Source organism: Pelobates fuscus, chromosome 5 (assembly GCF_036172605.1).
Source record: "Pelobates fuscus isolate aPelFus1 chromosome 5, aPelFus1.pri, whole genome shotgun sequence".
Lineage (NCBI taxonomy): Eukaryota > Metazoa > Chordata > Amphibia > Anura > Pelobatidae > Pelobates > Pelobates fuscus.
In genome coordinates, this window is record NC_086321.1 from 326082151 (window position 1) to 326104393 (window position 22243).

Below are 22243 nucleotides of genomic sequence, written 5' to 3' on the forward strand. Positions count from 1 at the left end.
TGTAATTTTTGCAAGAAAAGAAAAATAAAATCACCTTCCATTCCATAAAAAAGACTACCTTATCAGCGTACATACACAGCTCAGCCAATAAGAGTACGGATTGAGCAAACTTTCTATGAGCATTAGAAGGCAAAGGACACCCTGGCAGACACGTGAGTATTGTGAGCGTAAAAGTGGCATTGTGGTTGATGGAAGATACATCAGGCCTGATTTGCTAAACTGCAACCTGAGAATTTTCAGTTAAATGCCCCAGGGAAGATGTTAGTGTTTGCAATCTACATTGCTGAGGTTCTGCAAAACATGGTATGGATCCCTGGGGCGGAGTATTTGGAGAGCAGGGTGGGCCAATGCTCCAACAGCACTAGTTGCTGTGTAACACACCACAATTTAGATCTGACTTACGAGTTAACTAATTGACACTCACCTGTAGCTAGTCAATTAGTAGACAGGCCTTTAAATGAAGAGGCCAGCCTGCTGCAGGGTGAGGGAGGAAAAGACAGCTAGGAGAGTGAATGACAACTGTGTTCATTGCAAAGACATTTCTTTTGTTTGGAAAATTGGTAAGTGGGAAAGCCACCCAATTGCAGATAGCAATTTCCTGTCTAGTAAGAGCTCAAGTAAGAGCAAGGGATTTTGTTTGTTTGTTTTTGTTATTATTTAAAGCACCTGTTTTCTTATTGAATAAAAAAAAAGGAAAACCGAGCTGACTGTGTCCTGGACTTTATATACCCTAGAAGGCGGTGGTTACTGCAAGATCTGTGACAACCCTACCTGTAAAAGAGGTGGTTTGTTACATATGGTGGAGAATGCGGGCATCCACGTAAGCCTGAGGGTAGAAGTCAGTTAAAGCTCAACATGGAGGATGTTATCAAGGCTCTGATCCAGTCCACCTCTGTGCAACAGGAGGCTAACAGGAGAGCTGCAGAAAACAGTGCAGCCCTGCAGCAACTGGTGCTGGCCCAGGCAGAGGGTGCTAAAGTCCTGGCCAAAACACAAATGGAGTGCACTGAGTCCTTGGTGAAACAGCTTGTTGTGACACAAGCGGAGATGTTTAAAGTAGCCCGTGAGGAGCAGCAAAAAGTCACCCAGGGGCTACAACAGGAAATCCAAGCTATCTCTGGAAAATTGAATGGAGACCCTGATGGAGGATACCATGGTCAGTCAAAGGCGATTTGGGCGAGCCACTATCTTCAGAAAATGACCACATCCGATGATGTTGAGGCGTACCTTCTGGCATTTGAGCGCACTGCTGAGAGAGAGGGATGGCCGGCTGGTGAGTGGGCAAGCATACTGGCACCGTTCCTAAGTGGAGAGCCACAGAAAGCATAGTATGACCTAGAACCAGCCGATGCAAGTAACTACAGAAAATTGAAAGCTGAAATCTTGGCACGACTGGGTGTAACCTCTGCAGTACGTGCCCAAAGGTTCCACTCATGGTGATATTCTTCAGACAAAGCCGCACGCTCCCAAATGTTTGACCTCATACACCTTGCACGGAAATGGCTACAACCTGAAATCCATTCAGCTAGCCACATTGTGGAAACCCTAGTTATGGACCGTTTTTTGCGTGGTTTACCAGCTGCCGTACGTCGCTTGGTCAGCCAAAGTGACCCCCATACAGCTGACCAACTGATTGCCTTGGTAGAAAGATATGTGGCTGCAGGATAACTGCTATGTCCTTCTTCAAAGGAAAACCCTCGCATTCCTAAACCCATGATTCGGCAAGACCTGGTAAGACTGTTCAAGGTTTAAGGGGAGCTGAAGAGCGGCAGCTCTATACACAAAACACCAGGGGGGCATCCAGATCTAATAGGCCTGGGAGAGGAACTGATTGGTGGACAGATTTTACTGTCAAATGTTTCAGGTGCAAAGAGGCTGGTCATATGGCCAAAGACTGTCCATTGTGGGATGAACCTATGGAATGCAATATGGGCAAAGATGAGGGAGCCCGTTCATGTTTGTTTAACTGTTATGGTACTGTTAACAATGACTATGATGATAACCCGCATAAATGCTGTGTAACTGTGAACGGAAAAATGTCTAAAGTATTACTTGATTCAGGCAGTATGGTAACGTTGGTAACAGAGTCTATAATACCTTGGGTAAAACCCGATCATGTACAGAAAATAGGCATTATCTGTATTCACGGTGATAAAAAGGAATACCCCACTGCGGAAGTATATATTGGAACCCAGTATGGGGATTTAAAGTACCGAGTGGGTGTTGTACCTAGATTAGCCCATGAGGTAGTGATCGGTAGAGACTTTCCTCATTTTCTAGAATTATGGGCAGCTGTACAAAAGAGGGAACAAAATTTATCAGAAATTAGTCAATCGGCCGAGGATGTGTTCCCTTTTTCCGATATTGACTTGGGTTTTGACCACTGTGACGGAAAAATAAGAAAAAGGAGAAAGTACTGCCCTAAACCAGTATTAATAGGAGATAACCCAGCTCAAACTAGTGAGGAGCCTACTAATACTGCAGACAAGGATAAGGACTTAATTCATATTGGAATTAGTCCAGGTAATTTTAAAAGTGCTCAGTGGGAATATCCCACTTTAGTGACAGCTAGAAATTATATTAAAGTTGTAAACGGGGTTGCTAATCAGCCAGGAGAAGCCCTACCGTTCCCCTATTTTGAAGTACAAAATGACCTAATGTACCGTGTAGAAAAAAGGGATTCAGACGTCATTAAGCAGCTGTTGGTTCCTCAGACTTACCAAAATATAGTACTAAAGTTGGCTCACAGCCACGTATTAGGGGGACATTTGGGAGTCGAAAAGACTAGAGAGAGAGTCCTTAGAAGGTTTTACTGGCCTGGAGTGTTTACTGCTATTACAAACTATTGCTCTTCATGCTCAGAGTGCCAGTACAGGGCTCCTTTCAAGACTTTTCGTAGTCCACTTGTACCCTTACCCATAATTGATGTGCCTTTTGAAAGGATCGCTATGGACTTAGTGGGGCCACTGGTAAGGTCTGCTAGGGGACACCAATATATATTAGTCATCTTGGACTATGCAACTCGCTACCCTGAGGCCATTCCCTTGCGTAATACCTCTTCAAAGGTAATAGCTAAGGAACTTATGTTGATGTTCAGTAGGGTGGGTATCCCTAAAGAAATCCTGACAGATCAGGGGACCCCGTTCATGTCCAGAGTCACAAAAGAGTTGTGCAAGCTCTTGCAGGTTAAACATCTTAAGACCTCAGTATATCACCCACAGACTGATGGTTTAGTAGAGAGGTTCAACAAAACCCTTAAGAGTATGCTACGCAAGGTAATTGATGCAGATGGAAGAAATTGGGATTTTTTATTGCCATATCTACTGTTTTCCATTAGGGAAGTTCCACAGGCCTCCACGGGCTTCTCTCCTTTTGAATTGTTATATGGAAGACATCCCAGGGGAATATTAGATATTGCTAAGGAGACCTGGGAACAGGAGACTACTCCTCACAGGAGTGTAATTGAGCATATAGCTCAAATGCAGGATAGAATGGCCACCGTCATGCCTATTGTCAGGAAACACATGCTGGAAGCCCAGCAGGCTCAGAAAAGCAGCTATAACCGTAATGCTAGAGTCAGAGTGTTCCAATCTGGAGACAGGGTATTGGTTCTGGTCCCTACTGTGGAGAATAAGTTCCTTGCGACTTGGCATGGACCCTATGAAATAATAGAAAAAGTGAGTGATGTAAATTATAAAGTCAGACAACCAGGGAGAAGAAAGCCTGAACAGTTGTATCATATAAATCTGTTAAAGCCATGGAAGGACAGGGAGATCCTGATTGCTTTAAAACCTTCAGAACCTCCTATAGTAGAGCCAGAGGTGAACGTATCTGAGACTCTATCTGTGCATCAAAAGCAAGAGGTCAGAGATTTCATCAGAAGAAATAGGGATGTTTTCTCGGTAGTTCCAGGAAAGACTAAAGTGATCAAACATGACATAATAACCGAACCGGGGAAAAGAGTTAATCTCAAGCCCTATAGAATTCCTGAGGCCCGGAGGGAGGTTATAAACTTAGAAGTTGAGAGCATGTTAAAACTTGGAGTCATTGAAGAATCCCAGAGTAACTGCAGTAGTCCTATTGTATTGGTGCCAAAACCTGATGGCACATGGAGGTTCTGTAATGACTACCGCAAGTTAAATGCCATCTCAAAATTTGATGCCTACCCAATGCCCAGAGTTGATGAGTTAATAGAAAGACTAGGTAAAGCTCGTTATCTAACAACCTTGGATTTAACAAAGGGTTACTGGCAGGTCCCTCTCACCGAAAGAGCCAAAGAAAAGACAGCCTTTTCAACACCCAGTGGCCTGTTTCAGTACACTGTATTGCCATTTGGGTTACATGGGGCACCTGCCACATTCCAACGAATGATGGACAGAATTCTTAGACCTCATGTTCGTTATGCTGCAGCATATTTGGACGATGTCGTCATCCACAGTACAGACTGGGAATCCCACCTCCCCAAAGTTCAAGCGGTGCTTGATGCTGTCCGCCCAGCGGGCTTAACTGCCAACCCTTCCAAGTGTACAATTGGTTTAGAGGAAGCAAAGTACTTGGTTATTCTATTGGGAGGGGTTTGGTTAAACCACAGGAAGCCAAAGTAGAAGCCATACAAAAATGGCCACAGCCCCTTACAAAGAAACAAGTAAAGGCATTTTTGGGTTTAATTGGATATTATAGGCGGTTCATCCCAGATTTTGCTACCATTGCTGCACCTCTAACAGACCTTATTAAAGCCAAATCCCCGGTCATAGTTAAGTGGTGCCCTGAGGTGGAAGAGGCTTTTAAGAGTCTGAAGGAAGCTATCTGTAGCCACCCTGTCTTGGTGACCCCAGAATTTTCCAGGGACTTTATAGGTCAGACAGATGCTTCTGATATTGGCTTGGGGGCTGTTCTTTCACAGGAATACCAGGGTGAAGAACACCCTATTTTTATTTATTTTTTGAGCAGGAAGTTAAACCCACACGAGAAGAACTACTCTATTGTTACATAGTTACATAGCTGAAAAGAGACTTGCGTCCATCAAGTTCAGCCTTCCTCACGTATGTTTTTTGCTGTTGATCCAAAAGAAGGCAAAAAAACCCAGTTTGAAGCACTTCCAATTTTGCAACAAGCTAGGAAAAAAATTCCTTCTTGACCCCAGAATGGCAGTCAGATTTATCCTTGGATCAAGCAGTTATTACCCTACATTGAAAGATTATATCCTTGAATATTCTGTTTTTGCAAGAATGCATCTAGTAGCTGTTTGAACATCTGTATGGACTCTGATAAAACCACTTCTTCAGGCAGAGAATTCCACATCCTGATTGTTCTTACAGTAAAAAAAACCTTTCCTTTGCCTTCTTTCTTCTAGTCTAAACGCATGACCTCGTGTCCTATGTAAAGTCCGGTTTGTGAATAGATTTCCACAAAATGGTTTGTATTGGCCTCGAATGTATTTGTATAATGTTATCATATCCCCTCTCAACGTTTTTCTAAACTAAATAGGTTTAAATTTGTTAACCTTTCTTCATAGCTGATATGTTCCATTCCTTTTATTAATTTTGTAGCCCGCCTCTGCCCTTTTTCTAGTGCCATAATATCCTTCTTTAGAACAGGTGCCCAAAATTGCACAGCATATTCATTGTTGAGAAAGAGTGTCTTGCTATTAAGTGGGCATTAGACTCTCTAAAATACCACCTGCCAATAGGTATGAGCTGGGGGGGAGGATATGTGAGCGTAAAAGTGGCATTGTGGTTGATGGAAGATACATCAGGCCTGATTTGCTAAACTGCAACCTGAGAATTTTCAGTTAAATGCCCCAGGGAAGATGTTAGTGTTTGCAATCTACATTGCTGAGGTTCTGCAAAACATGGTATGGATCCCTGGGGCGGAGTATTTGGAGAGCAGGGTGGGCCAATGCTCCAACAGCACTAGTTGCTGTGTAACACACCACAATGTAGATCTGACTTACGAGTTAACTAATTGACACTCACCTGTAGCTAGTCAATTAGTAGACAGGCCTTTAAATGAAGAGGCCAGCCTGCTGCAGGGTGAGGGAGGAAAAGACAGCTAGGAGAGTGAATGACAACTGTGTTCATTGCAAAGACATTTCTTTTGTTTGGAAAATTGGTAAGTGGGAAAGCCACCCAATTGCAGATAGCAATTTCCTGTCTAGTAAGAGCAAGGGATTTTGTTTGTTTGTTTTTGTTATTATTTAAAGCACCTGTTTTCTTATTGAATAAAAAAAAGGAAAACCGAGCTGACTGTGTCCTGGACTTTATATACCCTAGAAGGCGGTGGTTACTGCAAGATCTGTGACAACCCTACCTGTAAAAGAGGTGGTTTGTTACAGTATATACACATTAGTATATCACTACCTGTCTGTAGCCACTTACTGTCACTTTTACACCATTGAGTTTAATATTAAAATTCCCCTCTAACCTGACAGCCTGTTTTTTCCTATTTTCTTTAAAATTTCAATGAAAGATTTAGCAAATTATATCATAAAGCAGTTCTGACAAGGCAAAGTCAGGGCAAGCATTACAACTGAATAGGTGAAAACATAATTTAATTCCTCCTTTTCTCTGTACACTTTCAGTCTTAAACCACTTTCGAGCAGTTTAATACTGAATGAGGGTATCTCTGGCTTGCTATAGCCCTGCTCCCACTGGTTATATAGTTACATTGGGAAGCAATACCGATTTATACCTGCAAGCAGGGCCGGACTGGGGACAAAATTCGTCCCGGGCATTTTTTCATCACTGCTGCCCACTGAGAAGGGAGCTGGGCCATATAGGGTGTGTTTTGTCATCACCAATGACAAGTACGCACCCTGTTAAAGTGAGCATGTTGGTTCAATGCTCCTCCAGGGCAGACCATGCGCAGAGCTCTGCTGAAGAGCTCTAGCATGAGAAAAAGGGCCAGTATATGTTCTGCACAGCGCAAGCAAATTTAATAACATGCTTGCGCTGTGTTTCCTTGCAACTTGTCTCTGGTGTGTCCATAAATTTGCTACCAGGAGACAAAAGGGCCAGGAAATAGTATTTTGCATGTGTTTGGAGCCTGCTTGTCGGATTGCATCTGTGTAGAGTGAGCTGATTGTGGTGTGGTATTGTGTAAATAGGTTGGTTTCAGTTGTTTTGTGTTTGTGGAGTATTGTAATGTATGTGTGGCTGGTTGCTGTATAGAGTGTGTGTGTGTATAGGGGATGTAACTAGAGTGTGCATACGGGCTGTAGCGTGTATCAGTGATGTAGTGTGTGTAGGGGTTGTAGAGAGTGTGTATTTAGGGAATGTAGTATGTGTTTGCCTACAAGGAATCTAGTGTGTTCATATGGGATCTAGAGTGTGTATGTCAGGTATGTAGTGAGTGTGTGTGTGTGTGTGTGTGTGTGTAGAGGATTCAGATTGTATATAGGGATCTAATGTGTGTAGATGATCCAGAGTTGAGCAAAGGAACTAGTGTGTGTCTGGAATGTAATGTGCTTATTATTATTATTATTATTATTGGTATCTATATAGCGCCAACTAATTCCGCAGCGCTTTACAATATTATGAAAGGGGGAAATTTACAATAAATGAGACAATTACGCAGTGATACAGGAACCGTGCTTATGGGTGCAGTGTGTGTGTGTGAGGGGCTGTGTAGTGTGTGTGTGTGTGTGTATATATATATATATATATATATATATATATATATATATATATATATATATATATATATATCTCTCAATAAATGTTTGGAAGTATAGTGTGTGAGTGCTGTGTGTGTAAGGGTGCAGGGTGCATGTAAGGGGGTTGCAGTGTGTTTTTGTGAGGGGTTGTGTAGTATTGTGGGGTTGTGTAGTATATATATGTTTGGAAGTATAGTGTGTGTGTGAGGGTGCTGTGTTAGTGTGGGGGGGGGGTGCTGTGTGAGGGTGCTGTGTGTGTATGTGTATATATTTGGAGGGTGTGTTGGGGGGAGGCAGACTAACAAAAAAAAACAAGCATTGTAACCGCCATCCCTTCTTACCTTTAGCCTGGGAAAGGGGACCTCACTGCTATCCCTGGTGGTCCTAGTGGTGAGTGAACTCTAGCCTGTATTAAAGACCTCTGAGTGCACCCATTCTTAAATTTATATATATATATATATATATATATATATATATATATGTGTGTGTCAACGCGGGACTGTACCAAGGCACGTATCTGGGAATTAACCCCTTAAAACCGGAGGGCGTACCATTACGCCCTACGTTTTTTTCTTACTTACCCGGTCGTCGGCCATCCCACACCGGCGATCGCGGGTGGGGGGGGGACTCACCTGGGATCCCAGGGAGTCCCCCGCGGCAGATCCTGCCTCCTCCGCCCCCCCCCCCCCCCCCGGCCATGTGAGAGTGAGGTCCTGCCTGTAATGACAGATAGTCCCCCTGCTGGCTGGAAATCAAATAAACAACAGTTAAAATCAGTGTAAAAAAATAAATTATATACTTAGACTATATATATATATATATATATATATATATATATATATATATATATATATATATATATATATATATATACATACACACATACACACATACACTGTCTAGGTGTATTTTACTATTAATATATAATTATATATATATATTAATATCAAATTACATGTAGACTGATACTGATTAAATATATATATAATTATTGTTATATATATATAAAATATAAAAAAAAATGTAAATACATTAAAAAATAAAATAAAAAAAATAATTAAAAATAAATAATTAAAAAATATATAGATGTGTGATTTTGTTCTAACTGTATTGTGATATTAATATATATATATATCAACGGAAGGTTAAATGGCGCAATGCATTGCATCTGAACAATCCGGAATGCATTGCATCTGAACAATCCGGAAGTTTTTGCACCTACACCGTGGGGCGAAATGCATTGCATCTGAACAATCCGGAAGTTTTTGCACCTACACCGTGTATCCGTGTATCCATGAGGATTGAGCTGCGAGGAGGACACTCTGATTATAGACCTTCTCTCTCTTTTTCGGACTATCGGTAGCAGGTTGCAGGAGACTGGTGTTTTATATTTTTATGCATTGGTAATAAAGAAATTCTTGGTTTACACATATCCGGATTGGCCCACGTTCTTTCTACACTGAGTGGATCCCACGATCACTGGGGGCTGATCCTCCCTGGAGCCTGATAGTTTGGGGTGGTACTTCAACCAATCCACCATTGTGAGTGAGATACTTATTTATTTATTGTTAATTTTGCACTGTACAAACATATTGCACTAGGTGTTGTATTATTTGTATTACAGAGCCGTGTATTATTTGTTCCAGAAGCTCTGCAAGTATATCAGTCCTTTTTTTATTTATATTGGATATCCCTTGTCTGCACATATATATATGCACTTTGGCACTCCACAAATTGTGTACATTTCTTAAAGCACTATAGCACTTTGGTATTATTGCATTGTAATCAGGGGCGTATTAGCCGCGAGGCAAACAAGGCATTTGCCTTGGGCGGCATTTTCCAGGGGGCGGCAAAAAACGCCGCCCCCAAATGCCCAAGGCAAATGTCCTGTTAGCCTTGCGGCTAACAGACATGCTGGGCTGGTTGCTGGTTGCTGGGCGGCCGGCGAGGGAGCTCTTCCCCTGAGCTCTCTGCTCAGCTCCCTCGCGCGCCGCCCGCAGAGTGAGACTGGGAGCCGGAATATGACGTCATATTCCGGCTCCGCCTCCCAGCCTCACTCTGCGGGCGGCGCGCGAGGGAGCTGAGCAGAGAACTCAGGGGAAGAGTTCCCTCGCCGGCCGCCCAGCCTGCCCGCCAGTGCCGTCCTGCAGCCACTTGACCACCAGGGAATTGGAGAACACCCCCAGCATTCCCAAAGGTAGGGGAGGGGGAGTAAATTAAAAAAAAAAAATGTGTTAATGTGAGTGTGTGTGTGTCTCTGACTGTATGTGTCTGTTAGTGTGTGTGTGTGTCTGTTAGTGTGTGTGTGTGTCTGATAGTGTGTGTGTCTGATAGTGTGTGTGTCTGATAGTGTGTGTGTCTGATAGTGTGTGTGTCTGATAGTGTGTGTGTCTGATAGTGTGTGTGTCTGATAGTGTGTGTGTCTGATAGTGTGTGTGTGTGTCTGTTAGTGTGTGTGTGTGTCTGTTAGTGTGTGTGTCTGTTAGTGTGTGTGTCTGATAGTGTGTGTGTCTGATAGTGTGTGTGTGTGTCTGTTAGTGTGTGTGTCTGACTGTGTGTCCGACAGTGTGTGTCTGACTGTGTGTCCGACAGTGTGTGTCTGTTAGTGTGTGTGTGTCCGACTGTGTGTGTTTGTTAGTGTGTGTGTCTCACTGTGTGTCTGTTAGTGTGTGTGTCTGACTGTGTGTGTTTGTTAGTGTGTGTGTGTGTGTGTGTTTGTTAGTGTGTGTGTTTGTTAGTGTGTGTGTTTGTTAGTGTGTGTCTCACTGTGTGTGTCTGTTAGTGTGTGTGTCTCACTGTGTGTGTGTGTCCGACTGTGTGTGTTTGTTAGTGTGTGTGTGTGTGTGTCCGACTGTGTGTGTTTGTTAGTGTGTGTCCCCGACTGTGTGTGTTTGTTAGTGTGTGTGTGTTTGTTAGTGTGTGTGTCCGACTGTGTGTGTCCGACTGTGTGTGTCCGACTGTGTGTGTCCGACTGTGTGTGTCCGACTGTGTGTGTTTGTCTGTGTGTGTCTGTTAGCTAGTGTATGCGTATCTGTCAGTGAATGTGTGTGTATTTAGAAGGCGGGGCAGGGGGGAAGGGTTGGGTGGGGGTGGCGCGCGTGCGCGCGCGGGGGGGGGGGGGGTGTCTGAGTTTTGTCCTGCCTAGGGCAGCACAAAACCAAGATACACCACTGATTGTAATCAAATGTGTTATATGCCCTTCAGATTTTTTTGGTGTGATTAACACTGTATGTTATTTATTATAAGCGCACTCACCATTCCTTATTTGATATTAATATATATATTTATATCAAAATACATGTAGAATGAAATAATATATATATATATATATCTATATACATAAATATATACGTGTGTATATATCACTATATAGAAAAAGCAATAAAGGGAGCACACTAGGTCTTAATTCAAGTGAGAAAAAGTATTTACTGCAATTAAAAAAAGAATACATAGACTGTGGTAAACAGAAATCAACGTTTCAACCCTCCTGGGTCTTTATCAAGATCACATCTTGATAAAAACCCAGGAGGGTCGAAACGTTGATTTCTGTTTACCACAGTCTATGTATTCTTTTTGACTGCAGTAAATACTTTTTTCTCACTTGAATGAAGACCTCTGCCACCTTCACGCCTCACCCGCACTCTACAGACTCTCCAGGTATCAATTCTCACAAGGACACGGGAGGGGATCGGCTGATGAAACGAGTCGAGACCTGAGACAGGGCCTGGGAATGTGCTCTCCAACCAGACCGACATGTAAGGGGAAGTACACCGCCACTGCTGAGCACTACTAGGCTCCCATAAGTGGACACTATTAGGGATCACTGGATGTCTGCTTATTGATGAAGCAATTAATGTAGATCCCCAGAACTGCAGACACCCCCAACGTAACATATCATGTGTGTTCCATGGTGGCAACTAGCCTGATACTCAACTACTGTAGCGACATACTGCCTGTTTAGTTTTGTACCGCACAGCTATGACACCTACCTTAAACATATATGAGCAGGCATACATGCTTAATGACACAAACCTGATACCCTAATGCGCCTCACCGCTTTAGACACAATAATTCAGCTTGTACGACATCTAGTTGTTTAGCACATAGCTTGATTAATCTGTTATAATGTGCACACGAAAAATACTGTTTGAGCAATCTTTAACTATTCCTTGCAGACACATTGCATGAACCACGCTTGACTCGTTGACTTTCACTTTAGCCTGTTGACAATACGCTATCGTTCATCGACACATAAAAATATAAAATGAGGCATTAATGTTCTGGAAATGTATGTGAACACTGTAAGCACTGTTTTGACCGTACTTTGTAAAACACTTATGCATTTCCCACCCTTTATTCTGTACCCCTCAAATATGCCTTAATAAAAGAAAGATTGACAACAAAAAAAAATATTAGTGTTTCAAAACAGTAAAATGTATTACAACAATGATATCGCCAGTAAAAGTGACGTTTTTTGAATTTTTCACGCACAAACAGCACTTACACGGACGATATTATTGCTGTGATACTTGTTACTGTTTTGAAATACAAATATTTGTGTTCAGTGAAGTCTCCCGAGTACAACAGTACCCCTCATGTACAGGTTTTATGTTTTCAAAAGTTACATTTAGAATGAAAGTGCACCCACACACATATATATCCACTATGCACCCCCTTGCACCAACTACAGCTCCCACCACAGCCCCTATGCCCACCCTGCATTCCATCACCTATGCACCTACTATAGCACCCAAACCCTTACCTGCACCCACTATAGCTCCTTTACCTGCCTGCACCCTCTATGCCTCCCCTGCACCCACTGCAGAGATTATGCCCCCCCTGCACCCACTACAGAAATATTATGTCCCCTGCACCACTACATCCGCTGCACTGCTGCACAAACTATAACGCCCAGTCACTCCCCAGCACCAACTACTACCCGTGTCCCTCTTGCACCAACTACAGCCTATGTGTCTCCTCTGCTCGCCCTACATCCCCTATGCCCTTCTGCACCCACTACAGCTCCAATGCCTGCACCCTCTACAGCCCTATGCCCCCCCTGCATCCACCACAGACCTCATGCTCTCCCCTGCACCCACTATAGCATCCAATCTCTCCCCTGTACCCACTACAGCTCTTATTTCTCCCTGCACTGACAACATCCCCTTGCACCTATACAGCCCCTGTGCCCCCCTGCACCCACTACATCCCCTATGCCCCCTGCATCCACTACAGCCCTAAGCCTCCTGCACTTTCTACAGCCCCTATATGCCCCTGCACTCTCTACAGCCCCTATGCACTCACTACAGACCTTATGCCCACCCTGCTCCCCATCTCCCTGCTACTATAGCACCCACAACAGCCCGTGTGCCCTACCTGCACCTCTATACCCCCCTGAACTCTCTACAGAGAATATGCCCCCGCACCAATATATCCCCTGCACAAACTATAGCACCCAGTCCCTCCCCTGCACCAAGTACAGCCCGTGTTCCCCCTGCACCCACCACAACCCCTGTGTGTCCCCTGCACTTACCATATCCCCTGTGACCCCCTGCACACATTACAGCCCCTCTGCCCCCTTCACCTTCTACAGACCCTATAACCCCTGCACCCACTACCTATATTTTGCCCTCCCTGCACCCCATCAGATCTCCTCTGCACCCACTAAAGCTTCTTTACCTCCCTGCACCTACTAAAGCCCATGTGCCCCCCTGCACACTCTACAGCTCCTATACCCCTTGCACCCTCTATAGACCTTATGCCCTCCTGCAACTACTACAGATCTTATGCCCCCCATGCACCTACTATAGCACCCAATCACTCCCCTGCACCCTTTACAGATCCAATGTCTCGTTGCAACTTCTACAGCCCTGTGCCCCCTTGCACCTACTACAGCCCATATGTCCCACGTATCCCTCTCCAGCCACCATGCCCCCTGCACCTGCCTCATGCCTAATGCCCCCCTTCACTCACAGTTTCTATGTCCCCTGCGCCCACTGCAGCACCCATTCTTCCACTGCACTCACTACAGCCACTATACCTCCCTGCACCCCAAAAAGCTCCTATCCTTCTCTATACCTAAAACAGCTTCGAACCCTCTCTGCACCGAAAACTGCCCCTTTTGCTCTCTGCACCCAAAACTGCCCCTATTTCCCCCTTAAAATCCACAACGGCCCCTATCTCACTATGCACCCACAACATCCCCTACCCCCTGCACCCACCACAGATCCTGTGCAGCCTGTACTTCTATTGCCCCTGCACCCACTACAGAACCCATGTACCCACTACCGCCGCTATGACTGCCCTGCACCCACTACAGCCCCTATCTCTCCTCGCCAACTATAGACCCTATCCCGCCTGCACCTACTATAGCCCTTATCACCATATGCACACACTACAGTCCGTATTTCCACTGCACTTTCTACAGTCTCTATAACATATACAACAGCCCATATACACAAAATGCACTACAACACAAACAGCCCTCTCCACTCACATACTACACTGCAAGCAGCACCATTAACATACGCTCCACAAGGAGCCTCAATGATTGTACACAATCCTATAAGCAGCATTCCCACACATGCAGTACCACATACAGCCTCCTTACACACAAACACACACTTAATACAATCTCTTATATAGCATCAACATATTCTGCAATGCTGTAATATAAGTAAAACAAGACAAACGTGTTTGGAGCCTATTTGCAGGCTTGCACTTATGAGGGACACTGCTTGTGATATCACAAGCTAACACAGAGAAAGGGTATCATTAAATTTACTTTAATTCTTTATTTTATGGGACGAGGCATGCCAGCAAGGATTGCTCCATTAAAAACAGTGTTTTATTAAAACACTCTTTTTGGTTGGATTAACCCTTTAAAAGTTAATCTGGCCTTTTGGGGGGCACTGCGGGCTCTCACAAAGACATTCTGGGTGCTAAGCAGCGAATTCCTAATATCTGAGTGAGAGACGCACAAAAAATTCTTGCAGCAGGAGGGGCCCTTGATTCCCCGTTGCCTGGGGGCCCTGTGAGTTTTCAATCCACTCCTGCTCTGTAACTTTCCAAAACCCCATAAAACCCATACATGGAGGGTTATGCTGTACTCGTGAGACATCACTGAATACAAATGTGTTTTATTGCAGTAAAAGCTAAGTGTATTAAGACATGCACAGCTAAAATGTCACGCAGAACTACGAAAATGTAATTTCTTAACTTCTCACACTTTTTTAGTTTTTATTCATATAAATTATGTTTCTTATATGAATATTTGATGTGAAATGAAAGCCCTGTTTCTCCTGGACAAAATGATATATAATAAATGTGGGTGCACTTAACATGAAAGAGGTGAATTACAATTGAACAGACATATAGTCAAATTCTAGGGTGTGTCTTGGTTTTGTTTTGTTTTGTTTAGAACTTGTACAATTGTCTCTGTCCTTAAGGGGTTAACAAGTGTCAAAATATATAATTCAAATCTCAGATTATTTTATGTCCCAGGTAAAAAATCTGACCAGTATAATCTTTGAATCATCCATATACTCCAAAACCAGACAATATTATATTTCAAGAAGAGCTAAAATTAACAATCTGGATATGTACACAATATAAACTTTTTACTTACCAAAATTAATAACGCATAGTTATTCTGGAATTCCCACTAGTCATTTAAGCTTCAGATGCCTTATTCTTTCTATTTTCTGTTAGCTTTTGTAACCTCCTTAGTGTTGGGAAATGATTCTCCTAAATTTGTTGCCCTGCCTATTTCCTGCATGATCATGTCTGACGTAATATAGACTAAATTACAAAAGGGTAATGTGCATAAATTTAAAGTAACAGCATATTTATATTTTACTTTATGTCCGTATATCTTTTTGACTGGGTTGGAATTTCAGTGAAATGACAACACATTCAATGAGATTATTTCATAAAGGTTTTTTTTTTTAATTTATTTAAGAGAGGCAGACGAAGAAATACAGTGTACAAATTGGCATCAGTCAAAGAATAGACTCATAACATGTTAAATGAACTATATATCATAAAGAAGAGAGTAGGGATCGACTGATATTGATTTTTTAGAGCCGATACCGATACCGATAATCTGTAAACTTTCATGTCGATAGTCAATAACTTACTGATAACGTTATAAATATGTGGTGTAGGAATCTGGGGTAGATAGGCGAGCATGGACACTATGGTAGACAAGGAACAGGGACACTGGGGTAGTAGGGGAACTGGGGTAGATAGGGAGCAGGGGCACTGGGGTAGATGGGGAGCAGGGGCATTATGTCGGATGGGGAGCAGGGGAACTGGGGTAGGTAAGGAGCAGGGGCACTATGATAGACAGGGAGTAGTGGCACTGGGGTAGATAGGCACTGGGGTAGTATGGGCACTGGGGTAGATGGGGTTGTAAGGACACTAAGGTAGATGGGGTAGTATGGGCACTGGGGTAGATGGGGTTGTTACGGCACTGGGGTAGATAGATGTGGAGCATGGACTCCTTCTAGCTTACCCCAAACTTACCAGTTCGGGCCACACTTATATATATGAAATGTTCTGCAGTTGAGTTTAGAATACTTTATATACGGAACGTATTACTTTTTTTGCTGTGTCTACTATTATTGAGACAATAAGTACCTGTTGTATCAAGATCTGTGTCCTGCTCTCATAATATTTAATGAACAGAGATAGGAGAAAGAAAAAAAAAAGAAAAATAAAGGAAAGGAGGAGAGGAAAGAGGAAGGTACTGTTGAGCGCAATTTACAAAGAGAGTTAGTTACAGCTATTTTAAAAATTATTGGAAGTAAATTCTTTCCAGTGATCCCATACTTTAGAGAATTGTGCATGTGGATGCAGGACATTTGAGGGCAGTTCGTCCATTACAGCATTGTCTTCAGTTTTTGTAACAGCATATTGCAATGTCAGGGGGTCCATTTTAAGCCATCCGGCTGCAAGGACTCTACAAGGCCCCTAGTGTGATTAAATGTAGAAGTTTTTGATTATGCTATTGGATTCCCTAAATCGAGAAAAAAAGCAGGTCCAAGGATAGAGATTAATTGGTCTCTGTAAGACCTCTGTTCCTAGATTGCTTATGCTTTTCCAGAAGTCAAATCAGAAGTCAAATCAGAAGTCAAGTCAAAAATGTTATGTTCGTGACATCACTTACCTACATATATGGTAGGATTCTACCATATATGTAGGTTAGTGATGTCACGAACATAAAATTTTCAGTTCGCGAACGGTGAACGCGAACTTCCGCAAATGTTCGCGAACCGGGCGAACCGCCATAGACTTCAATAGGCAGGCGATTTTTAAAACCCACAGGGACTCTTTCTGGCCACAATAGTGATACAGTGTAAACATGGCTCCTCTCTATATACAGTGTAAACATAGCTCCTCTCTATATACAGAGTAACATGGCTCCCTCTATATACAGTGTAAACATGGCTCCTCTCTATATACAGTGTAAACATAGCTCCTCTCTATATACAGAGTAACATGGCTCCCCTCTATATACAGAGTAACATGGCTCCCCTCTATATACAGAGTAACATGGCTCCCCTCTATATACAGAGTAACATGGCTCCCCTCTATATACAGAGTAACATGGCTTCCCTCTATATACCGTGTAAACATGGCTTCCCTCTATATACCGTGTAAACATGGCTCCCTCTATATACAGAATAACATGGCTCCCTCTATATACAGAGTAACATGGCTCCCCTCTATATACAGTGTAAACATGGCTCATCTCTATATACAGAGTAACATGGCTCCCTCTACATACAGTGTAAACATGGCTCCCTCTATATACAGTGTAAACATGGCTCCCTCTATATACAGTGTAAACATGGCTCCCTCTATATACAGTGTAAACATGGCTCCCTCTATATACAGTGTAAACATGGCTCCCCTCTATATACAGAGTAACATGGCTCCCCTCTATATACAGAGTAACATGGCTCCCCTCTATATACAGAGTAACATGGCTCCCCTCTATATACAGAGTAACATGGCTACCTCTATATACAGAGTAACATGGCTTCCCTCTATATACAGAGTAACATGGCTCCCCTCTATATACAGTGTAAACATGGCTCATCTCTATATACAGAGTAACATGGCTCCCTCTATATACAGTGTAAACATGGCTCCCTCTATATACAGTGTAAACATGGCTCCCTCTATATACAGAGTAACATGGCTCCCCTCTATATACAGAGTAACATGGCTCCCCTCTATATACAGAGTAACATGGCTCCCCTCTATATACAGAATAACATGGCTCCCTCTATATACAGAGTAACATGGCTCCCCTCTATATACAGTGTAAACATGGCTCCTCTCTATATACAGAGTAACATGGCTCCCTCTATATACAGTGTAAACATGGCTCCTCTCTATATACAGAGTAACATGGCTCCCCTCTATATACAGAGTAACATGGCTCCCTCTATATACAGAGTAACATGGCTCCCTCTATATACAGAGTAACATGGCTCCCTCTATATACAGAGTAACATGGCTTCCCTCTATATACCGTGTAAACATGGCTCCCTCTATACAGAGTAACATGGCTCCCCTCTATATACAGTGTAAATGTGGCTCCTCTCTATATACAGAGTAACATGGCTCCCCTCTATACAGGGGCGTACCTGGAGCATTTGGCACCCGGGGCGGATCCTTTATTTGGCTCCCCCCTACCCAACTTTGAAATGTATGTGTATGCAGTGTGTGTATAGTGTATGAAGTGTGTGCAGTGTGTGTATAGTGTGTGCATAGTGTATGCAGTGTGTGTAGTGTGTATAGTGTGTGTAGTGTGTGTATATTGTGTGCAGTGTATGCTGTGTGTGTATAGTGTGTGCATAGTGTATGCAGTGTGTGTAGTGTGTGTGCATAGTGTATGCAGTGTGTGCATAGTGTGTGCATAGTGTGTGCAGTGTGTGTATAGTGTGTATGCAGTGTGTGTATAGTGTGTGTATGCAGTGTGTGTATAGGGTGTATGCAGTTTGTGTATAGGGTGTATGCAGTGTGTGCAGTGTGTGTATAGTGTGTGTGCATAGTGTATGCAGTATGTGTATAGTGTGTGTGTGTATAGTGTGTGCATAGTGTATATAGTATGCAGTGTGTGTAGTGTGTGTATATTGTGTGCAGTGTGTATGCTGTGTGTGTAGTGTGTGTGTATAGTGTGTGCATAGTGTATGCAGTGTGTGTAGTGTGTGTGTAGTGTGTGTGCATAGTGTATGCAGTGTGTGTAGTGTGTGTGCATAGTGTATGCAGTGTGTGTGCATAGTGTATGCAGTGTGTGTGCATAGTGTATGCAGTGTGTGTAGTGTGTGTGCATAGTGTATGCAGTGTGTGTGCATAGTGTATGCAGTGTGTGTAGTGTGTGTGCATAGTGTATGCAGTGTGTGTAGTGTGTGTCCATAGTGTATGCAGTGTGTGCATAGTGTGTAGTGTGTGCAGTGTGTGTATAGTGTGTATGCAGTGTGTGTGTATAGGGTGTGCAGTGTGTGTATAGTGTGTGCAGTGTGTGTATATAGTGTGCAGTGTGTGTATATAGTGTGCAGTGTGTGTATATAGTGTGCATAGTGTATGCAGTGTGTGTATAGTGTGTGTGTATAGTTTATGTAGTGTGTGTGTATAGTGTGTGTATAGTGTGTGCATAGTGTGTAGAGTGTGTACAGTGTGTGTAGAGTGTGTGCATAGTGTGTGTGCAGTGTTTGCAGTGTGTTTCAGTGTATGCAGTGTCTGTAGAGTGTGTATAGTGTCTGTAGAGTGTGTATAGTGTCTGTAGAGTGTGTATAGTGTCTGTAGAGTGTGTATAGTGTCTGTAGAGTGTGTATAGTGTCTGTAGAGTGTGTATAGTGTCTGTAGAGTGTGTGCAGTGTGTGTAGAGTGTGTGCAGTGTGTGTAGAGTGTATGCAGTGTGTGTAGAGTGTATGCAGTGTGTGTAGAGTGTATGCAGTGTGTGTAGAGTGTATGCAGTGTGTGTAGAGTGTATGCAGTGTGTGTAGAGTGTATGCAGTGTGTGTAGAGTGTATGCAGTGTGTGTAGAGTGTATGCAGTGTGTGTAGAGTGTATGCAGTGTGTGTAGAGTGTATGCAGTGTGTGTAGTGTGTGTGTAGTGTGTGTGTAGAGTGTGTGTAGAGTGTATGCAGTGTGTGTGTAGAGTGTATGCAGTGTATGCAGTGTATGCAGTGTATGCAGTGTATGCAGTGTATGCAGTGTATGCAGTGTATGCAGTGTATGCAGTGTGTGTAGAGTGTGTGTAGAGTGTATGCAGATGCAATGTGTATGTTGTGTGGAATAAGTGCTGCCACTTACCTGTCCCTCCCGTCCTCCTCGACTGGTGGTCCGGTGGCACAGCATCACTGGGCAGTTTAGAGGGGCCCAGTATTCTCCATGCTCGTTAATAAGACTATCTACCCGAGTTTCCCATCCAGCAGCAGCAGGGTCCTCTGTTCTTGCGATCGCGAGAACAGAGGACCCTGCTGCTGCTGGATGGGAAACTCGGGTAGATAGTCTTATTAGCGGCCGGTCCCTTTACACAAGACACAGGGCGGCATTTCGCCGCCCCTGCGAAAGTTCGCCCCGGGCACCCCCCTAGTGAGTGGTACCCGGGGCGGACCGCCCCCGCCGCCCCCCCCCCCCTTAGTACGCCACTGCCTCTATATACAGAGTAACATGGCTCCCTCTCTATACAGTGTAAACATGGCTCCCTCTATATACAGAGTAACATGGCTCCTGAGCTGCGGGTGGAGGCCCTATAAAAGAATAATGGGGGGGACGATCTACTGTCCTTCCCCCGCCCCCACCCCTGAGCGGCGGGTGGGGGTCCTAAGTTACAATTAGAGGTGGGGACCTACTGTCCTCCCCCCGGCCCCCACCCCTGAGCTGTGGGTGGGGGCCCTAAACAACAATAAGGGGGGGGGGGACAGTAGGCCCCCACCCCTGAGCGGCGGGTGGGGGCCCTAAATGAAAATCCCCCCTCCCCCATCAAAGGTGACTAGGGGTCCCCAAGCCCCTAGTCACACACCCAAATAAAAAAGCCCCTACCTACCCCTCTCACCCTAAAAAATAGCGAGGGGGGAATAAAATTACTACCCTGTAAAGTAAAATTCAACTTACTATTCAACGTCTTCTTTTTTCTAAAATCTTCATTTTTCAGCCGCAAAAAAGGCCAAATAAAAAGCCATCATACCCGTCGAACTTAAAAATAAAATAAAAAACCAGAGCGCAAAAAAAAATTAATCCATCTTCACCCATGGAGGGCTCCGCGCAGACTAGGATATTAACATATACCCTATTGTTACAATTGTTACTTGAAAAGCATGAGGAATGCCGTTGGGGTACCACATGCTCATTTGTTATACCTCCATGCACTGCAAAAATAAAGAATTACAAAAAAAAAATTAAATACAAAAATAAATAAAATAAAAAAATAAATAATAAAAAAATCATTAAAAAAAAATGTATGCAGGTTCCAAATGAATCTAAAATGGATGCTGTCCAGGAGGTGGGATGGTCTGCTAGGGAGGGTGTGCTGCTGATTGGCTGGAATGTGTCTGCTGACTGTGAGGTACAGGGTCAAAGTTTACTAAATGATGATGAATAGGGGGCGGATCGAACCGCGCATGTGTTCGCCCGCCGTGGCGAACTTGAACACGCTATGTTCGCCGGGAACTATTCGCCGGCGAACCGTACATCACTAATGGAGGTATGTACCTGTCAGGATTATATTGATCCAGTGAGCAGAATAGTATCACACCCTAGAACTAAGGGTAACGTCTTACTGGGCCTTAGAATGGCCGGACTTAACTTACCCAAGAATAGTCAGAAAACAAACCGTGGTCAGGGACACAGAACGAGACACATCGATAAGGAAAAGCCAAAAGTCAAGGGTACCAGAAATAAGGGAAGTCAAAACGAAGCCAAAGTCAAAAAACAGAAAAGCTCAACCAGGAACACACTCTCGCATAACCATCTAAGGGAAACCATGACAGGGCAATGAGCTAAGGAATAAGTGAGCTTAAATAACCCTCTTGCAGATCCGATTGGCTGTACTTAGTCCTTGAACCCAAAACGTGAGTGTGCGTCTTTTGCGTGACGTCACCCGCACGTTAACGTCGTCTTTACCGTGGATGAACATGGGGCTATAGAATTGCGTGGGTCCGCATGTGGCCGGCGTGCACCAACATGCAGCACAAGTAAGGCATCATGGCAGAAGACCGCCGTGCGGCACTCCCCTCGATAGTGATATACCGAACTGTTCGCTGGCGAATAGTTCGTGGCGAACATAGCGTGTTCGCGTTCGCCGCCGCGGGCAAACACATGGGCGGTTCGATCCGCCCCCTATTCGTCATCATTGAGCAAACTTTGACCCTGTGCCTCACGGTCAGCATGTCAGCAGACATTCCAGCCAATCAGCAGCACACCCTCCCTAGCAGACCATCCCACCTCCCTCCCAGCATCCATTTTAGATTCATTTGGAAGCTGCATGCTTAGTGAGAGGAGGGAAAGGGTAGCTGTTGCTCATTAGATAGGGAAATTGATAGCTAGGCTAGGGTATTCAGTGTCCACTAC

The 22243-nt window shown here is 43.9% G+C and overlaps 1 long non-coding RNA gene across 1 annotated transcript in view; it reads right to left on the reverse strand.

The window, feature by feature from the left end:
* The window catches only part of LOC134611601 (uncharacterized), a 26704-nt gene extending 11310 nt beyond the window's left edge, over nucleotides 1-15394 (reverse strand). Inside the window, exon 1 of the long non-coding RNA XR_010090902.1 lies at nucleotides 15282-15394. This is a non-coding gene — a long non-coding RNA (uncharacterized LOC134611601). The remainder of the gene's footprint in view (nucleotides 1-15281) is intronic.
* Between the last annotated feature and the right edge of the window lie 6849 nt (nucleotides 15395-22243).